The 22,760-nt window shown below is 31.6% G+C and overlaps 1 long non-coding RNA gene across 1 annotated transcript in view; it reads right to left on the bottom strand.

The window, feature by feature from the left end:
* The window catches only part of LOC150096548 (uncharacterized), a 58,833-nt gene extending 40,375 nt beyond the window's left edge, over positions 1-18,458 (bottom strand). The window contains exon 1 of the long non-coding RNA XR_016549785.1: positions 18,363-18,458. This is a non-coding gene — a long non-coding RNA (uncharacterized LOC150096548). The remainder of the gene's footprint in view (positions 1-18,362) is intronic.
* Between the last annotated feature and the right edge of the window lie 4,302 nt (positions 18,459-22,760).

Raw genomic sequence — 22,760 nt, 5'->3', positions numbered from 1 at the left:
TATGAATTAAAGTACATATTGTTACTATTGTTACTAGACGCACTTGAATTATAAATAAACTATTTAGTAGATGAAATTTTTCAAGGAAATTTCCGAATGTCAGAAGTTACCATAATTCACACTGCATTTTGAAGTAGTATGGTATCATCTTAAGTAAACTGTATTAAAGCTCTTGGAAATGTTTGGGAAAATAATTGTTATAGGTTCAGATTAAAAACACACCTTTGATAATTTAAAAGAAAATTGCTGCGTTTTTCATTGTAAATGTAACTTTACAGATGAATATATTTTTCACAAGTGTTTTGTAGCTTGTATTATATTGACCGGTGGTGCCAATTCACTTACAAAGATATTACTGTTCTATCTCCCCTTTTTTCTTTCTTTCCTCCCTTCCCTACTGTTTTAGTGTGCTAATCCCCTTCTCAGTATGATGCAGTTTTAATTCACATTAATAGAAAAAAGCCCCCCCCTCCTCTTCTGTTCTGCGTATATGATTGCCAGTAATATATATGCAATCTCTTATATTATGTAATATTTGGAGTATTATTGACAGATTGGCGAACATTTTGGTTTGATTTATGGAACAACCGAACTATCATTATCAGTGTTTTATTTTCTTTTTCTTTTGAAAATCAAAGGAATCAATACCATCATGAACTCCCTCTTTTTTAAATTTCTTTAATATGATATAAACCATATTAAACAAACGGCATTGTACATTAAGATGTTATGGATGGAAACTCTATATCATTAATAAGACAATCTACGAGTGATGTATCCAGGATGGATTTATTTTATTTTATTTTTTGAGGGGGGGGGTACTGCATTTGATCATTATTGCTTGAATACAATATAGTGTTGCATTCTAGAAATACTGTAATGTATTGTGAAAATTTTCAGAGAGATGCTGAATATAAAAATTTTTTGTCGATTTGTCAGTGTCCTCCCACGATGAGTCTTCGGACTCCTTGGAGGTATCAGGAATAATAATAATAATATTGATACTACGGAATTATTTACAATAGAAATCAGCACTTTATTATTTCTTTATTTATTTTTGCTTTACTCATCCGTGATTGAGCGTGTGCAGTTTATTATGTTATTGTCGTGTTTTATAGTATAATCTATTTCAATGTGAGTGTAGCGTAAATTTTGTATTCTGTGTAACTATGATAAACTTAATGTCGAATGGTTAAATTATAAAGGAAAATTCAATGTTTATTGATTTGTAAATTTGCTGCACATAATTTTCCATGTTGCACTAATATAACAGCACATGTGGATGCTCAGCCATTTCGCCATTTCTGTTTATCGATAACTGTCAGACTACACCCTGCTTAATGTATTTAGCTTGTTTCCTCCCCTCCCCTGTAGCTGATGGGAAGTTCTGCATGTTACTGACCTTGAGTCACCCTCCAAGGAGGGGGGATGGACAGGGGAGGTTTCAGACCCACAGGGTCACATAGAGGGGCCCTGTAACTATAGTTGGATAAAAGAGATCACCCCTGTATGGGGAGAATGAAGCAAAACGTGTGGGGAATGGACTGTGGGTGTCCGTTAGCCGGATGGATTACAGAAGCAGAATTGGAACAGACACTGGCAAACTTTAGCATTTATGTTTCTACACGAAATATTCCATTCGATATATGTAATAAAAATACAATAAAAACTATGTATTTACATTAGTAATATTAAAATTTCATAGGTAGTTTCAAAGATTTAATTAGTAAAATTTATTAAAAACCTGCATAAATTATTAAACACAACAATTATGTGACATAAATCAATTTTTCCCAATTCAAATCTGATATTTATTCATGTCAGACCTTTAGGTATAGGATGATATCGTAATCATATATCTCCATGTTTCGGAAAATAATTCACTAGTTTACCCCTATCTCATAATTCACTCACATCTCAGAAATTTTTAAAAATGTGACTGCTATCTCCTGTATTTAGTTACTATAAGCGGGGGATCATGTTTAAGCATGATCCCCCGCTTATAGTAACTAAATACAACTAAGAAAAATAGTATACTATTTCGATGTTCAGTGAACAAGACATATATTCTCGTATTTCTTAATGATATAGATTCAATGCTTGGATTATTTAAAAAAAAAAAAAAAAGGAATGCTCAAATATTTGGGATGAATGTACCAATCTATTTAATACGTTTAATTCGAACTAAGATGTAAGAATTAAATATATTTTCATTGAACAAATGATGCTATATTATATATGAGATGTATTTATATGATGTAACATTAACCAGGTTTAGGAGAAACTCTTAAGACACATTAACATTTTGGTTTTATTAGTAATCATCACGTGAATAATCATCCTTAGACTTAAACATTATTATTGATGTATATCTGAATCACGCACGCACACACACACACACACACACACACACACACACACACACACACACACACACACACACACACACACACACACACACACACTTTTAATACAATTATTAACAATACAATTAACCTTATAATTATTGTTTCTCAAGGCGTTTTATTAAACGTGACATTAAAGTCACGTTTTCAGACCTATGTGATATTAATATCACATAGGTCTTCTTCCACATCATACGATTTATGTAGATGGTTATGCACCATCAGCATAAATTTATATTTTATTTTTGTTCATCAGAAAATATTTATTTTGCGAATAGAGTAATACTACAACAACTATAGAGTATTTTGCTTCTACTATTCCACATTGTTATACTATTTTCCAGTTTAACTGTTTTTATAGTGAAACATCTAAAGTTTAGATTCTAAACAGTATAATTGATTGAGGCGTTACAAATGACAGTAACTAAAACTACTAGTTTGTTTTCATCTAAAAGGAGAATAAATAATTAGATTTCTGCTTAAGCAAACTGGAGATTCTTATCTTCGCAGATCATGCGGGATTTAAAATAAGATTCTCGAGAAACGGGGGGAGAGTTTCCAATAGAAAGTCACCCCTTTTCTAATCATCACATCGAAAGTTTCTGTGATCGATTGAAAATAAGAACATTAAATATTCGTTGTTATTTATAGAAATAATATACACAGAATGGATATTAAACATCTGAATTCATACGAGATTTTGACCATTCGCATTAAGCACAACTTGGATGTAAACCTTATTCTGAATTAATAATAAACCCTCATTCGGAAGTAATAATACTCGCTTAATAGTTTTCTTATCGATGAAATAAGATAAAGAATGGATTAGGCTTTATCATGTAAGGAAAAAAAATACTACCATAATGCTATCTAATATATGGAACAGCACAATCAAGTTTTTTTTTTTTTTGAATAGGTATTCCATTGTAAAAGAAACAACGTCAATAATTTTGCGATACAAAGGTCTAACACAGTTAAAATTCACTTTAGTTTTACTGGGAACATTACAGTCTCTATTTATAAGAAAAAAAAAAATTCTGTATTGATCGCTCTGAGCGGGGGGGAAAGAAAATTCGATTGTCGTTAGCCTTTTCAATATAAACACAATGGCATTGCCGGCTTAATCAACATTTAAATACCTGGATTGCATCCACCCTTCTCTTCTTAAGATGTGTTTTTCTCTTTCTTAACACAAATAAATGATGTATGCTCTAAGCGTAAGAAGAAAACCAACTGAATTATATATATTTCTTTGAGAAAAACAGGAAGTTTTCACATAGGAGACATTTTATTTTATTTTTAAATCTATATGTTGACAAATAAAATGTGTTGAAGAAATAAAAAGTTTTTCTTAAAATATTTTACTCAATCGCATGCTAAAAGGTTGTGCATCGAAGTATTTCTTTCCGAATTAGTACTTCTTATACAATTTGATGCAAGATTATTTTGTAGATGCTTCTGTATCCATTCTTTTGGTTGGGTTGGGTATTGATGGTTGGGTTCATAATGGTAATGTTTACAGTTAACTCCTTAGCAATAATGTCATATGTTTTATATCTTTCTACAAAGCGTTCATATACGCGCGCAAGAGAGATGATATCTCAGTTTCTAAAGAAAAATGTGTTCGTATAATCATTAGCATCTCTTGATATTTCTATGAAAATATTTTATCTAAAAGTGGGCGTTGATTCTGGTAAATGTCAGAGTGCATGGATTGCATCATCATTCATATCCTAGTTGAGATGAATTGCTTTGACCTTTATTGAAGATCCTATTACATTCCAACACGAAGTTCGCTTTGCCACTTTGAAATGTGCTAGAAAAATTTCGGGTTAGGCAATAATAATAATAATAATAATAATAATAATAATAATAATAATAATAATAATAATAATAATAATAATAATAATAATAAAGTAGTCAGTTTTCTCTGCTCATTAAGTTATTCCAAATGATAATGCCAGATTGTGTTATAAAAATGGAGATACAATAATTTCGTTACGTTTCAGTTTCTTTTCTTTAGTTATTTAAAATAAAGAGCCAAGAGGCTTCATTTACTTTAGTATTAAAGGGACGTACCCATGCATTTACAATTTCCCGATAATAATTTTTGATTTCCGGCAAACAGTCGATCCCAAAGGCCCGAAAAATGAATATGTGGAGGACATCCGGGATATTATTTTCGTGTGCTCAACTGCAGTTTTGAAAAGGAGAGGTGGTATTACCTTCAGTAGAAGCTCTCTAACCTACGATATCTTTTCTCGTTGCGGCTCCTTCCTCATCCCTTGGGAGTTCGTCTGTTCAGGAAGCTTGTCTCTTCAACGAGGTTTTTTTTTTTCTTCTCAAGGTTGAACCGCATTTTTTATACTTCCGCTTTTTTTCATCCGATGCGGAAATCATTAGCATTTGGGAAACTTTCCCCACTCATTGACGGTAACGCGAGTATGAGTTCGTGTCAATACGTAGTCACCATCGATGGAAATATTTTAAACATCAGTTGTCTGATGCCATTTCTTCTTGACCTTCTGTTAATTTTAACGCTTATTAAAATGTAAACATTGAAATGGCAATGTATCTCCTGTCCATTTCTAGATTATGCGATATCTTCTAATTATTTATTTAGCGGAAAATCAGCGCTAACTGTTCAAGAAGAAATAAAGAATGACACCATCTGTCATTGATTTCATCTGCTAGCTATAACTATTTTAACTCACACATTCATTCTGATAATGAATGTGTGAGTTAAATGAATGTGTGAGAATGTGAGTTAAAATATTTTTTAACTCACGCATGCGAAGGCAGGAGGGTCGCTGAAAAGATCTGATAAACACTTAGAACAAAAATGATATTAAAGCAACTCTTCTTATATATCCTAAAAGAAAAATAACAAATTATTACAATTTGATGAAACATGAGGATTAAAGGATTTTAAGATATATTCTTTCTTTTGGCTACATCAATTGTTTTAATATCATTTTTGTTCTAGGTGTTTATCAGAACTTTCCTGACCCTTCTCGTAGCTGTAACTGGCATTCTGATAACGTATGTGTGAGTTACAACTATTTTAACTCACTCGTTCGTTATCAGAATGATATTTTTGGTATACTCAATAACATTTAACGTTTTTGAAGAGTGATAACATGTTTTGAACGGACGTTTACAGAGAACTAAGGAGCGTATTCACATTAAACTTGAATGCCGTTAAGAAGTGGTAATTTCTATTAACAATAGGTTCGTTTCAGTGAAGCGAGTTAGTAATGATTAGCGTCATTATCTTCTAAACTTTAAATGAAATATCATTCTGCCAATATTCATCAATATTAATTAATAAGCGATTAATTTAAATAGGGATTTTATTCAAAGTGACCAATAATTCCAATAATATCACAGAAAACTCCTAATATTCGTTTATTTTTGGGATTTCCATAATTTTTCTTTTTTCATATATAGTATTATTTTTTTACTATATACTATTATCAATTGTATTGTTCTAAATACTTGTTGTATCACCATTGCATTATATTTCTATTTGTACTATTTCTTCAGTGTTAATAAATTTTCAATTTCTTTTCCACCATTTTGATGACCTTGCCGCAAGCATCATCTCGTGATACATCGCAATGGCATCTCAGTTTGAAACTGACATCAGTGAGTGTTGCATTATGATCATTAAAGTGAAATATTCTCCACAAGTAGTGCATTTATTTTGTCCATAACTATATTATTTAAAAAGTTAAAAGTCCTTTTTCTTCTAAACTAATACCAATAACTTTTCTTTTTATTTCAATAGCACTTTTAGGAATTGAATTGTTAGCTACATGATTTCTGTCGTTAAACAAGTTCTGAAAATCATTTTAAGAATATAAATTTCAAAAGTAAATCCGGTATTGTCAGATTTTTGATTCTCAGAGAGAAAAAGTTCTAATACTTGTTATCAAGCTGGCACAAACAAAATCATAAATTTCTATAGTTCATTATCATTATTGAATAGCCAACAGTTTATCGCTAGCATCTCGAATCAACTTAGCTTTTGATCTAGCTGCGTCTTTAATAGTTATGTGTTTATAACAGTTTATATTAATTATTATGGTCCAGAATTTTATATTTACCTTTATTTAATTAAATGCGATATCAAGTACTCTTACACTTATCAGAATTAAGCGATTTGTGATGAGTAATATTGCTATTTCCTGTGTGTAATGACAGAGAAATAAATAATTAGTCTGGTATGTGTTCATATTATAGCACTGTCCTTCGTGATATTATATTTCCTAATTTTTGTTTTTCATTTCAACTAAATCATTCCAAGCGAAATATTTTTAAAAGTATACTATGGAGGATTGCCACACTACTGAATTTCCCTAACAGGAAAGGTTTAATACTCTTCTGCTTCTTAAACAGTTTGTATTTTAATACCTCTCTTGATGTTTGTTAGAAGTATGAAAATCACGATTGTTTTCAAGATTAATAAATCCACGATTATCTACAGTGGAAATTAAAGATTGAATATGTTTCTGATTTATAATAATTAATTAAGGAATAAATTCGCTAGTATACCTTATAATTGTCCACTTTTTTTAAATTTCCACGTTCTTCCTATCAATGTGAATTTCTTTGATGAAACTATATAGTGATAATCTTTTTTTTTATTTTATTTTTATTCTACTGAAAGAAAAAGTTAATATGTTTCAGAATTCAAATATTATAAATATTTATTAGTGTATAATACACATATTGCTTCCACATATGTGTATAATACACATAATACACATATTGCTTCCGATCAGAACAACCATTATGTGCACTAAAATTTGTCTATATTTGTTGTCTAGTTGTCCATTTGTCTTTATATTCCATATAGAAACATGCTGATGTTTGTATGTAGAAGGAAATGGTGATTTACACACCAGTTTTGCAAATTTTTGAGAACTTATTTTATTAATAACTTTAGCTGCTTGTGGTTATATTAAAATATTCAATATTATTGCATCGTCCTTTTCGTCCTCACGATACGGATATACTGGAAGAATTATCTCATCAAATTGTTTTAAACGATTTGAAAGTATTAGGCTTAATTTTTGTTTTATGCTATAATAATATTAATGCTATAATAAGGTAGTTAATTCCATCTAGATGAAAAGCTCCAATTTCCACAGGAAAAGTCAGTTAACTCCTATTTAGTTGAAAATCCGTTATAAAAGTTCTTTACCTTTTAGATCGGATTTAAACCCAGATCTTTCCAACATCATTACCAAATGAGTTACGGGACTTCTTAATCTGAAGAATTTTATTATATATAATTAGTAACTAGCAGAATGTACTCACTTAATCATCACTCTTGTGTCTGTCACTGATGGAATGACTTACATACACTTCGACTAAAAATAGAATCTGAAGTGTCGGATTGTTATATGAAACCTTATCTACTTTTGCAGTTTGACAAACACGACCCTATGTGTATTTGTGTGTTGTAATGATGCATATTTTGTTTTCTAATAAAATAGTTTTGTTTAAGACTGAATAACAAGCTCTAACTAAATCAAACCAATTGCCAGAGCAGGAAGGGCATTTAACCTATTTTCTTCGCTCGCAGCAACACATTTCTAGGAAATGTTTTTATTTATTTTATTTTTATTTAGTTGTCTTCTGCGAGCTCGACCTCTAGTTGATTCAAAACTGATAAAGATATAGTGTATACAAAAACAAAAAACAGATGTTGTCTTACCATATCTAACTAGTGTGGTATGCAGTATATCACTGCATCATTGCTTAGTAAGCACACATGAACAATAGAGTGATACAAAATACAAATATATACGAATAAGAATCCAAACAAGTTTAATATAAGGATCCGATATATTATTATTATTATTATTATTTTATTTTTTAAAGTGAGCACTGCATATTAAACTGGGTTTAACTGTTGGAATTTGCAAAGAGGAACTCAAGAAAGATAGTCGAAAGTATATGATTATGAACATATGCGTATATTGGGTGTGGTAGGTGCAGATGAGAACACTTCTAAATGCCGTACTTCTGCCACGTATTGTCACCCACAGATGAAAATTCATTCAGCTAATCTGCAATAAAATATTTCATGGTCTTATTTATTCTTGTAAACTGCTTTCTGTCAATAATTATGGACTTTTATGAACAATAAGTTCAATGATTACTAACATTTGGAAGAACTGGTTCTGCAAAATAGGTGCGAACTGCCTAGGTGATACTGTTTACGGGTTGTACTATTTCGGACACTTTCACTAAAGGAAGCTGTTCCAAAGAACAGAAGAAGGGAATAAACGAATGGGAAAAGCTTGTTCTCTAATGGAGTTTAACTGCGATGAACCGTAAATATAGTTTATCTGTGGAGCACATGGAAGCACTACACTTGTTTAACAGGTTTAGAGGAAACCATTGATGACAGTTCTGATGAACAATGGCCTTAGAGATATGTATGGAAAATGCACACCGTTGAAATTAGCATTTTTTATGTAGTAGAATGAACTGGGGAAGAAAAACCTGAATGATTTCTTCTGTATTTGTTACATATATATATATATATATATATATATATATATTATTTAAAAAAATTATTGCATTGTGATTGTGATATAGTTTTATATGGTTGAACGGATCTGAGATTTGAAAATATTAATGCTAATTTAGAGGAAAAGCAATTCCTGGAGCAAATTTCAGTAAATATAATATGTCGATGGCAAGTAAGACTAGATATTAAAATTATTCCAAGGAAATGATTCTCATCTAGTCTAGCGATTTTGACATTAATTAAGATAAAATTGATGAAAAATCTTTCTTTTGAGAGCACGAAGTTAGTATTGCATTTCACAACATGGATGCTAGTGCATCCATGCTTGTATTTCTGTAATGATATAGCTATTGCAATCATTAGACGACTGGAATGAGTCAGTTGAAAAACACTGGAAACTTGTATTTTAGGAGTGCTTGTACTGAAGGAGGGGAACTGCCTTCTCAGTTTCCCCCCCCCCCCGCTTCTTTTTTACGGCCACGTCTCGCAGCCTGAAACTACATAATATTTCCTCTTCTTCATTGCTTGTTTTGTGTTAATAGAAAAGCTCATACATTAAATTAAAATAGTTCTGCTAAGTATATCTAAAACAGTGATCAAAGTGGCCAGCTTTACTTATATATATATATATATGTGTGTGCCACTGAGCTCTTGTGAGTGAATGATGTAGTCGGGAGCTGTTTTTATTTATTAAATTTAAAATAACTCAAATTTTTATGTTTCGAAATTGCGTGAGCACGTAATAATGTCTCAACGTCAGGCTACTTACATAATAACATAGCCAATCTGGAATAATTTTAATGAGATCTGGCAGTTGAAATGCTTACTAAAATTCGGCCAAAGATGTCAATTTTAGTATAAACTGATCGATTTTTACAAAATGGTACGAATATGCTAGTATATTACGAATATGCAGAAGCATATCATCTTTTAACAGCACCAAGCTGTGCAACTGTCATGCTAATCATGGTGCTATTGCACATCAGTACTGTAGCATTCTTATTCCGTGAAATGATTACCAAATGTTGCAGTTTCTAATAGGCTGGTTAATAGTGGTTGGATTAGTATACCATTTCCATAGTTCTTTAAATTTTTCTAAATTTGTGATTTTATTAATATTATTTTTGGATAATAATATTATTACCCTAATCTAACGGCATGTATATCTTCATATGAACATTCATACGTATTATTTTGTGTACTTTAATGTCTGCCCACTTCAAAAATAGATACCAAAATAAAGAGTAGAGGATAAAATAGATCATTTATTATCTCACAATGATATTATCACTCCTGCGATCTAGCCCCAATATTCTATAATTAGAATTTATTATTATGTTGATATTGTTAGCTGCAAGAGAAACTGGAGGATATAGTGCCTAATTGTAATTTTGTTGGATTGGTTGTAACTCATAATCGTTATATAAAAGTAGATAGTACTAGCTTAGCATTATATGCATCATTATCAAATAAATTATTGTCTTGTTACAATATAACAATGCTATTTTAGATAACATTTAAGTATAACGAACTCATGTATCACTACAATTATTATTATAATCTTATATTTGATAATTATCTTTACTGTTAATAATACTTGTTTAGATTAATATGCTATTACAGAACTGTTGACTAACAATTGTATAACAGTATACAATAAAGAATAAAAGTGATCTTTAGCTAGTAAAGCAAGCTTTTTAGGTATGATGACCAATAATATTTCAGATACATTTGACTTCTTTCGGGCAAGAAATCAAAGCCATTAAATACTATTGGTTTGATTGCATGGTAGGAGTAGATTTACCTCAATCATCACTGCGTAATTTTAATAAAATGAACAGAAAAATACGACAATAATTACTCGCAAAGTTACTTATCTAGTTTAATGATTTTAAAAATACTTAAATTGCAATGGTTTGCCTACATACATATATATTAAGAATATGAAAAATAATTAAAGTTGTAAATTATGATTTGATAGAAACAAAGTTCATACAAACAAAGCCGAAATGCAAAAAATGGTAAATGTAATACATCTACCATTTTTATTTTCAATGTCTGATTTCAGCATGTTTAGTTTTTTCTCCAGTTATGAATGGATACATTTTTCTGGTATCATTGCTAATACATACATGTATATGCGTTGGGAGGAGGGATATTCATGCAAGTACTGCAGTTCTTGAAACATTTTTACTTTTTTTTTGAACGATTATCGTTCTTTTTTTAAATGTAAAAACGATGTCATCTTCGAGACTGAAAATGTTGTGTTACATTCTTAGAAAAATAAGTATATCTTTTTCCAAAAAATAAAATAATTATTAAGCAAATATAAATAATATTTATGATATCTCGCAATAAATTAATAAATCGCAAACTCTGCCATTAACTGAAAGCTAACGTAGACACAATTACAATTAGTTCATTCATTCTGTTTTATTTTCTTTGCTAGCAATTTCATTAAGTTCTAAAATACTTAGTTTAAAATAGTAACTAACAGTGAACGCTTTTGTTTATAATTTATTAATAAACTTTAATCCAGCATGTATTTATTACTAAATATACTCTAATTTATTAATACAATCATGTCCACACATTACGAACATTCTATGCTAGATATGTGGAAAATTTCGAATCCCTTTGAGATTTCAACAGGTTCTTTATTACTTGAAATACAAGGATGAAATGGTGCATCCAGCTAAACTAATTCTATGATACATTTTTTTAATATAAAAATTATTCTCACAAAATAAGAAATTAATATAGAAAAGAGCATTGGTTATTTTTACTTTACCCATTACTATCGGATTATTAAAGGCATAGAGAGTTACCTTTTCGCTGGCAAAAGATTTTTATATTAATACAATCTTCTAAGCTATAAGGAAAGCTATTTGATTTTTAAGATTTTTCAAATAAGCCTTCACTCTCTTTTTAAGGGTGAAGACATATCACATTAGTATCGTGTATAAATTAGGACAGATAATCTAGCAATCCTTCTTTTATAGAGTATATGATATTGGTTGAATGTGATGATGGAAATATATGTCAGGTCTAATATACTATTATGATGATATAGAGCTAAGGCTATATTAATAGAACTGCAGCCTATTTTTATTTTATTTTTTGGTATTATTCGTCTATTTTTAATGATGCATTTGCCAGAAAGAAATTATTTCATCAGCATCCTTTATAACGCTGATGAACTAATCTAGTCTGTAATATTTATCGATCTCGAATATTCTAAAGTTGACGACATTCTTGTTTCTAAGTCGAAATATTTCGTGCTTCCGAAAACATTTGTGAGTGAGCTCTGGATGTCACATATCATGCAAAATATAAATTTACTTTGAGAAGTATGATGGCAAGCCAATAGCAGACTACCAAAATCACTGTATAGATATAAATACAGAAGGATTGGAAGACTAAGATAGTGATCGTATGAGACCGGAACAGAGCACGTGGTAGGAAGAAGAAGAAGAAGAAGAAAGATGATGGCAGGCCATCTTTCTGAACACATTGTCCAAGTTTGATGGCGTGTTCACAGAGATGTGGAATGAGCAATGCCCTATGTTCAAATCCCATATATATCAAATGTAGTAAATGTTTTGTATATATTAAAATATATGAATATATTGCAAATTATATTTTTTTAAAAATGTGTATCTATTTCTATTCAAATATTCAAATATATCTATTCAAAATTATTACGTGCAGTGAGATTTATAGCAACATTTTATTATTACCGATTCTGCGTTGTGATGGAAATACTTTTTTTTTTTGACAAGTTGCAAGATCTTTAGCCTATTTTTCTGATTACTATTACTAATGTAATTTAATTGTATAAGTTCATATAGGTTAATTCCAATTAAAATACAGTTCTTGAAACAAAAATGGAGCAAGGGTTGTATTTTCCACTGATCCAGTCAAAAATATATGTAAGTATATTAATACTTACATATATTTTTGATATTTATTTAAAGAAAATGAAAAAGCCTCCATAATTTTAATAGCTTTTGTACTCTGAATACTTTTCAACCGAATGTTTTAAATTAGTCCAATAGGTTCTATTCTACACATAATTGCTAACACAGTGGTGACAGTGAATAAGCTTGGGGAAAAAAAAAATCAGGATTGAGAATGAACATGAGTATGACGTTACAATAGCAACTGCTGCATTGTTTAAAACCACAGTTCAGGACAGAAGGAAGTAGGTTGACCCATAATACGGCTAAGTAACAAGGGTTGTGAACTTGTACGAAATCTAACACCTGCGCATAATTTGTTTCCCTCCCCCCGGCGTAAGTTCCTTCCATTGGAATGGGTTTCCTTGAAATCTCAATGACCTTCTAAGACCTGTAGTCATTAGTGATTATCAAGGGCAAGGTTATAAGCACGCTTCAGAGAAAGCTTTTAACCACACCTTCCACTTTGTTCAGTATCTGTGGGGTAAGTTGGCTTCCTTTCATGCGAGTCACACAACTACTCATTCGGGGAAAAGAAAGCTATTCAACAGGTCTACCTACTCACCTATCACTTATTATATATTACTATGACTACCGTCTGTGGAATTATGAGCTGGTCGTGAATTCAAAATCACGTGCAAACTAGGAAGCAATACAAATAAAATTTGCTTTAATATGATTTTTTTGCATAGTACTGCATTGCAGTTCTTATTAAACAGCAGCATTCGTATATTTAACAAATTTACGCCGCCGGCTCTTTTTCCGGCGGCGTAAATTAAGTTAAGGGGATAATAAACATTTTTTGAGAAAATATAAGAAAATATTAAGAGAAAACATTATGAGAAAATATTAAGGATAGTGACGGAGCTTGCTCCATCTTTGACACGAGTTGCCCTAGTGTTGTACTACCCAAGTGATGACTTACGCTCGGACTCGCTGATAGTTCTTCGGCATGAAACTCTTAGATTTCGACCTCCGAGTTTCGTATCCGGCTTTAAAATAATGAGGGATTTATTATCCCCTTAACTTAATTTACGCCGCTGGAAAAATAGCCTCTTCGCTCTTTATCGTAGTAATAATAATATATGGGTACACCGGTCTGGCAATTCGTTAGTAGGGGTATATGTAAGTTCGGTTCACTTAAACCTTGGTATTCCAGGTCTACCTACACACATGAGGGATTTATTATCCCATTAACTTAAGTAGTGTTATCTGAAAACAGACCAAGTAATTTTTTCTGCATATAATGAATGTTTCGGAAATTGAAACATCTCTTAAGATATTAGTTTGTCTGTAGAATAGAATTCCTTAATCGGAATTATATACACAAAACAGCAATGTTCAATAATAGAAACAACTGTGTGTGTGTGTGTGTGTGTGATAGCAACATCCTGAACTTTCCTTATCACTTCCAATGGTACAATATTGCTGAGAAAGCTGTTAATGGTTGCTTAGCTGCACGTTCCTGATAGGATATTTGGAAATTGGATGTTATTTCGTATTTCAAATAATGCTAAATTCATTTAGCATATATTGGTCAAACTACAACATTTTATGTCAAATGTCACACGAAAATTATAAACCGAAAGATTTCACTGGCTATTGGGCTAGCATTTTTCCTTCAACATTTCCGGTATGTTTATAGAGAGATCTTGTCTTTACAAGTTTCAGTAGCTGATACAAAATCTCCTTGTCGTTAATAGTATTCTACCAGATCTCTTTGCCTTAAAACATTATTACTCCTCTTCTTTCACTGGTCTGCGAGATTCAGCTCATCCTCTTGGACAAACATTGTTTTAGGGCCTCCGTTTTTGTTACGAATAATCTGATAATCTACAAAAATATGAACAATATTCGCTGTATTTTGAATAGATAAGTTTACGGAAAATAAAGCATGCTACTACCCAGAGCAGTAATAATTCTTTTCTTGATGGCTCTGATCGCACCTGTCCTCAATACCATGTATGTATATATATACGGTGGACTTCATAGTAATATTCTTAAGGAGCAACAAAACCTGAGTTTTTATACTGGTATGAGAAAATAAACAATAAATAAAATAAACGAAAAATAGCAGCATTCTCTAAGTTTTAGGTTTTCGTGCTTTCATGAAAGTGCTATCTCCAATAAACGTTTCGGCATCATGTTTTGAATCATTAAGTAATTTAAATATAAGCTTATTGGTAGGATCTGTCTGATTAAATGACTTGCAGTGTTTAATGACCTGGTAAGTCCATACGTAATTCACTTGTAATCGACTTATTTATTTATTTATTTATTTTCCCCAGATTTGTCTATTTCAGGAAGAAAAAAAAATGTAATATGGATCAACTCACTTGCTGAAGGTAGCCAAAAACTTTCTGTTTCGTGCTTATGTGAGAAATTTCTTCTTATTTCCATACTAATTGAAACAGTTTCAATGTTTGCAAACCTCGCTATCGTTATCACCATTCTTGTAATTGTGAATTGTAATCTTGTAATTGTGTTCCCATATAGACATTCTATTGTTGACCAATTCAGTAAAATGAGGAATTAGTTTTGCTGTTATTTGAAATCACTACATCGCTTCTTACTTAGATACTTATACTTGCTTTTTATACTTAGATACTTATACTTTATACGTATTTATACTTCCAACTTAGATTTATACTTGAAGCTTGATTAAAGGTTCTGGGTTCTAGCCTGCAACTGTACAGTAAATAATTACAACAGATGACAATCATTTGCTTTCATAGTTTCCTCTGCTGTTTGTTGTTGAGAAATCCTTTGTCATTTTTACACTGAATTTTACCTTCCACTGAATTAATTGAGTTATTTCTACAACTTATATCGTTTGCTGGCAAGATTGTGATTAACTTTAAGCAGTATTATATCGTGTGCATTTTTATATTAAATAGATAAGTAAACATAATTTACTATAAAGCAATTTCTTAGTCTGTAAAGTTTAATAATTTTATGACAAAGTATGGAATGATTCTTAATTTTCATAGAAATCGCGATTTAGTGTTTTTCGCTTTCGGCGACACTGTTTAAAATGAAATAAAAAAAAAAATAATAATCTGAACAATCCTGACATTTTCTTTTTCAGACTTCTGTTATATATCGTCCATCTCAAGCGTTGAGAAGATTCAAATCTCCAATGAATCTCCAATGAATCTCCGCTGTGTGTGCTACTAATATTATAAGTGATGCTGTTACGCAGTTGCGTTTAACTAGTAAAGGAAGATGAGAAATACGGTGATAGATACATGTATAAAACTATGCTACCTTAATAGTTTTAGCTGTAAACATTTATCGTCCATGAACAAACAACAAAATCACTATAAAATATACTGTAAATTCAATACTAATAATGAATTTAATACTACTCAGAGAAGCTACTAAAGAGCTCTACCTTATAAATTTGCTGAAAAACATTAACGTAAACTCCATTGCAACATTTCTAACATTTAACCTTATCAAAATTTTGAATTTTATATTGAATGTATTGTAGCACTTAACCTTATCAAAGTTACAGGAATTCATCTTCCATCTCGTTCAAGTTTTGCTCTTCTTTTCTTTCTTTTAATTTCTCTCTTTCTCGAGCTAAGTTTGAAATTTAATTTGAAATTCTAAGTTTAATTTGAAACACTCGGTTTTTAATTACATTAGTATTTATTACTTCATTATTTATGAATATGTTTCTTCAAATCTCTTCTTAGATATGCGTGCCTACTCTTGCTTAATACAATAACGTAGTTATGCGGAAGACTGCAGTTAAACCAACCTTAATGTTTGGTTGGTACAGAAATACAGCGCAAGTTTGAACAGTTCTACAGACATGTTTGCATTGTGCTCATTCCATTAGGTAATATCTCATCTAAATGAGGAGGAAGATGAAAGGAAATGAAAACGAAACTTTTGAATGTCTTAATTAAAATCTCGGATGGAGAAAGTGACGAAAAGATGTTGGTGGTGGGAAGAAATGTATGGAAGACAGCTGTACCTTTGCAGATGTAGTCTAATGTTATTTATTTATTTGTGTGTGTGTGTGTGTGTGTGTGTGTGTGTGTGTGTGTGTGTGTGTGTGTGTGTGTGTGTGTGTGTGTGTGTGTGTGTGTGTGTGTGTGTGTGTGTGTGTGTGTGTGCTGTAGAATAATTCACACATCACAGGCATACAGACATGTTAATGGACTTGTTTACTCATTTTAGTTATTCTTCTAGGAAAAGAGCTATTAAATGTGTTTTATTTATTTTATTTTAACAAGTACCTATATCAAGTTGCTTAGCAGATTTATACGACTGTAAGAGTCGACCACATATTAATGCTATGTTTGGTAGGAGTTAAAAGATACCTATCACTTATTATATATTACTATGACTACCGTCTGTGGAATTATGAGCTGGTCGTGAATTCAAAACCACGTGCAAACTAGGAAGAAATACAAATAAAATTTACTTTAATATGAATTTTTTGCATAGTACTACACTGCAGTTCTTATTAAACAGTGTTCTTCTGCGGGGAAAAAAAAATTAGACAACCAATACTACGAATTTTAGTTGTGATCAGATATACGTATTTTATTATAAAATAATAAATAATAAAATCTAAAAATAAGAAGAAATATGAATGCATATGTAGCAATGAAACCAACAAAATAAGTTTTTTTTTCTTCTTTGTTCCAGTACTTTCAACTTCACACAAAGAACTGAGGTTTGTTTTAAAGTAGTGATTCAGGGAATTGCTGGTTTATTATCTCCGTTTTCTTTATTTTCTTTCAAAGGAGACTGATAACGAACAGCACACCTCAATAACAAGGTCAATATATTTATCAAAAGCTTTCGTGTTACGAATTTGCTCTTGTAAAGAGAACATTAGTAAAGATAGGTTTTAATTATTATACTTAGTTAAATTATTATACATTGTATGTTTATATTCAGGAGCGAAAACCCAACAAAATATAGGCTTCTATGATCTCGGCATTGAGGGAAACCATTACAGGAGGTTCTGCAATTTCAAGCAAGTTAGTGGAAAGATACGCCATCATAAAAACGCAATAAAATAGAAAAATATTCTGCTCTTTGTAATCTTGTCTTTTAAGTTATGCATTTCCAGGACAATTCATGCCAAATCTCTATCATTTTCATTTCCAGAAATCACTATTTCTTAGCGCAGAACAAAATATTAGTGTTTATCTTCCTTACATGGAATATATGATTTTTTCGTTTCTCATTAATAACCCTTTTTTTTTCTTACACACCTAATTCCTTTTTTCATATGCACGGAGATAATAACTAGTTGTAGCCTATTATTAATAAATAAGAGGCTGTGAAGTGTTAATAAACCAGCGTATATTGAAGATAAAAAGACCTCGAATTTGGTATATGTTGTACAAAAATTTTCATTTTAAAATTTTATCTTTTCAAAGGACGCAACTATTTGTTTCATGGTTAACTGTGCTGTTTTCTTACCTCCTACAGCTGTACTCCTCTTAGACAATGTTTGTACCCAGGCAGGGAAATGCTTTTCACACGGAACCTTACATCCTCATTTGATCTAAATTCTCATATATTACTTCCGTCTTCATGGAAACATAATCTGGTGATGGGCAGGGAGTGTTCCTTATTTACAGCCGTCTGTAATTGCTATATTCAACGTTCTGTGTGTTCTTTCACTGTAAATGCTGACATTGTTACCATTCAAGGTCAAATTTAAGGCGACGCCGTGGGTGCAAATTCGTCCCTGCCTGAAGAGCATGCATGCATGTATGTATGTATGTATGTATGGGACGGGGGGGGGATATTTCCGCTGAAGGGAGAGAAAGCAAATTCTCTGTATGGTAGTCACACATAGTAGATGCCCTTCTCTCTCTCTCTCTCTCTCTCTCTCTCTCTCTCTCTCTTTCTTTCCCTCTACTTTGTCCCCTTCAAAGGAAGAGGCGCGGAGAGTTTGTAAAAAAGACTGAAAAAAAAATTAAACAAAACTTCATGTCATGCATGATATTTAAAAAATATGAAGTTTTTTATATCATTGACACATGCAATTACTACGTTTTGAAATAAATGCAGAACGGTTATTTTTAGTTGACTCTCATATTTAACGACTTATATGCTGAATAGACTGCTGTAAATTTGCGAGCAAACCAGAAAAAAAAAATAGTAATGTCTTAGTGAACGCCCATGTTTTTTAAGCATATCCGTCCCTTTTTATATATACTGATTCTTCAATCTAACAATATTTTATGTAGAGTTAAAAGTATTTTCTATCTATTGGTTGATCTATTTTATCTACCGTTTCATATTTTATTCGAGATTATAATATGGTCAAACTTTTCACCTTGAATTTGCTACATCTTACGAAAAAGAGCGACAAATATTAAAAAAAAAAGTTGCACGCGCTTGTGTATATTAATACATACTTCAAAATCTCATCAGATAACATCGTCATAAAAAAAAAAAAGGGAGATAAACATGATAATTAGGGTAAGTTCGAACTCATTGCGTGCACACGTTTGATGTACAAAATTGTTATGAAGAAATGCCAATAATAGCAATATTAGTAAAGAAATGACCTTTCTAATGATTTTAGTTTACCATATTGTTTTTTAACTGCTAGTGCGTTTAGTTATTGTAGAAGTAATTATGTAAACTGTAGAGCACAACTACAACCAGAGAAATACATTTCTATGAACGACATAGGTCGAATATCGGAATCGTAAAAATAACGACAGAGAAAAAGAGAACAAAATCAATTTATTTCAGAAAATGCAAATATGATTGTGGAAATGATGGAAGAATGGGTACCATAACCAATCGATTCTGTGTTTCACTTTCCGATCCTAGTTCTTTAGTGATGTCATGTGCGCAGAATTTCATTAGTCACACGAACTATAACCAAACAGTGGATGCCATCACCCACCCACCCACCCACCCACCCACCCACCCACACACACACACACACACACACACACACACACACACACACACACACACACACACACACACACACACACACACACACACACACAGTATTATTTCTGTTTCGTTAATTAACTCTGCTTCCAACAATGAGCCTTTCTTTGTACATGAGTGCACGAGTTTGTCTGGAAGCCGAGAGAAAAGTATAAAAATAGACTTATGTCTTCAAAACGATGTGCCCATTGGATAATAGTCTATCGCATAATTTTGGATATGTAAATCAGTGCTAATGAATTTCCGAGTAATTTGTGCGAAACTTCATTTAGTTCCAGAAATCGTTCACAGTGGTAAGGTGTGGCTGGGTGTTTAAGAACAACTACCACTGGACAATGCCAAAGAGAAAAAAAAGCACTCTAACAACACCAAACTAAAGCTATGGAAGCAGCCAATGAAAGTGACGAGCTAATTGTGCATAATTACATGTTAATTATTTCGTAATAACCTTACGATCAATACACGTATAGGACTAAGTCTTTGGGAATACCTCGCTGCCATCTGTTGGCTAAAATAGAAATTAAACGCTTCGTAGTCTGTTAAGATAATTCGGAGGAATGTTTATATTAGAGACTGCAAAAAATTAGCGACACATTCTTCAGGCATTTATTTCCGTTATGTGACGTGATAGTAATTGGGAGCAAAGCAAACATAAAGGTTTTGAAAAGAAAATGTGTATTGTCTTAAGTTCAGTAGCGCGTTTAATTTCTCTGAGAAAGTAAAGTCGTTTCTAGACGTTCATTTTTTGTTTGGGGGGGGGGGATAAATAATAAAGAAATTTAGTCAGGAAATAACTAGCAGAACGCAAAAGTCTTGGAATAAACTGAACGTACTTTTTTGTTGTTACTATTAAATCAAAACTTATTTATCAAAACAAGATATTTCCTGGTTTATATTTATTTGAGAAATGATCAAATCGATTACAATTAGCCATAAAATAATATTTGTACTTTGTTAACCTAAAAACCGAGAAAGAAAAACAGAATATAAAGTGAGGTCATTTCAAGGTCGCTGATTTGAATGTTTCGTCAACAAGCATGGCGACTTTTTAAACATAGGTGGCGGCCTGTACAGAGTCAGTTTCCTGTATAATTGCTTTATCTAAGAACGTACAGTATTGAGTTCTGATTTGCAGCATCTAATTGGCTTGATTTTTCAAAGGTTGTACCGTCTACTCTAAAACTACATATTAGAAAATTTACTTTAAATCTCTTGTAACTATAACGGATATTTCTATTCCATGTTCGTTGTTACAGAATTACTATAGACCAGAGATTTCTTTTTGTGCGAGGTCAAACGGCGCGAGTCTTAATGGAACAAATGATTTTCTGGACTAACGATACTTTAAAAAAATCATATTTCGTGTAACATAATATCGATAGATGTTTGTTTAAAAAATATTGATTTTAACGCGATGGCTGTGTTACATTCGTAAAGTTAATGTGACAAGAAATTATTATTAATTAATTAATAATAAATTAAGATGAAACTGCGAGATTATCTGATTATCTAAAGTATGGTTGGAAAACTCCAACCATAGATCCAGCGTGTTTCTTAAAGATCAGACGCAGACTGAAATTAAGGCGTCCTCCCACCATAATAATAATAATAAGCCATCATGAAGAATTTCTATTTTCCAGTATAAATTTGCGTATGTACCAAAGTTTGAATATTCAAACTGCATGAATGTATTTTCATTATAAGGGTGAGGGAAGTTATAGAGGTATTTCTCATTGATCTTCATGGCATGCAGTTTGAAGGGTTCAAATGAATTAGTTACTCCCGTTTTTAATTTATTGTTACTGAGTATTACATTTTAAGTGGCTATTTGGTGTTATAAATGAGAAACTACCCTCCTGCCTTCCTTTCTCCTAATGAGTATTGAACAATGGCTGGTTCAAGAATAAGGTTCTTTTTACAGGAAAAAAAAAAAAAGATAGCAGAGAATTTTAAACAGTAATTGTAAATCTGGTTAAGAAGAGAGTTATTTCAGAGTGTGTTAAAAATTCCCAATCATCTTCAAACACTGGCGTTAGTCTGTGAAAACATCTCCAGTTGGTTAACACAAATAGTGAAATTGGCAGGGAGAAAAGGTTTCTCAAATATTTTCCTAACACCCTGCTTATAAGGTTCCTGGCACGAATGTGAATGATGATTCAAATGCCATATCCCAAATTCTATTACTATATAGGGAAAAAAAACAAGTGCTATCTTTTTTCTTTTTCTTTTCGCAATTTTTTAGTGCAGTGCACTGTTGTCTCAACATGGGCACGAGAAAATATGTAATAAAGTTGATATTAAGACAGGCCATATCCAGTTCAAGAAGTATCCACATGAAAAAAAAAAAAAAGAAGTCTAATATATACTTCTCATATCGCGATACTTAAAAAATTTCAGAATCATGTCTAATGATGAAGAGAATGTTACTAAAATCTATCCCTGTGTCAGTATCATAGTGCCTCAGTAGCTTATGCGGGACTTTCCTCAAGTGGGCTCAATGGGAATCGGATTTTGAGCATCTAATTTTCTTACATTAACTTCTTGTACTATTATGTTGTACTGTTATCTACTGTGTTACCACCTATTAACAAAAAATGACACTTGTAAATCATCTTTATTTTAGATGTGAGCAGCAAGCGAGGTAAATGAAGAAGATTCAGATTCCTTGTACTTTGCTTGACCACATTTTTTAATTTTATTTATTTATTTATTTCATATAAAATTTCATTTTTCAATTCACTACTTAATTTTTAAGAGCGGTTCTGGCAGAACAATAGAATTTGTCAACCCGTTGGCACTGTTGAAAGTGATGTCGCTCGCTAAACAACTGGATTCGAATCTTTCTGTGGCATTGATGTTTGTAAATGCCTTTAGGTTGCAGATAAATTCTATCGCCCA

Source organism: Typopeltis vanoorti, chromosome 18, assembly GCF_054136105.1.
Source record: "Typopeltis vanoorti isolate ZY-2024b chromosome 18, IOZ_Tvanoo_1.0, whole genome shotgun sequence".
Taxonomy (NCBI): domain Eukaryota; kingdom Metazoa; phylum Arthropoda; class Arachnida; order Uropygi; family Thelyphonidae; genus Typopeltis; species Typopeltis vanoorti.
Note: the sequence above shows the minus strand (reverse complement) of the source record. Positions and strands in the feature narration are given on the sequence as shown.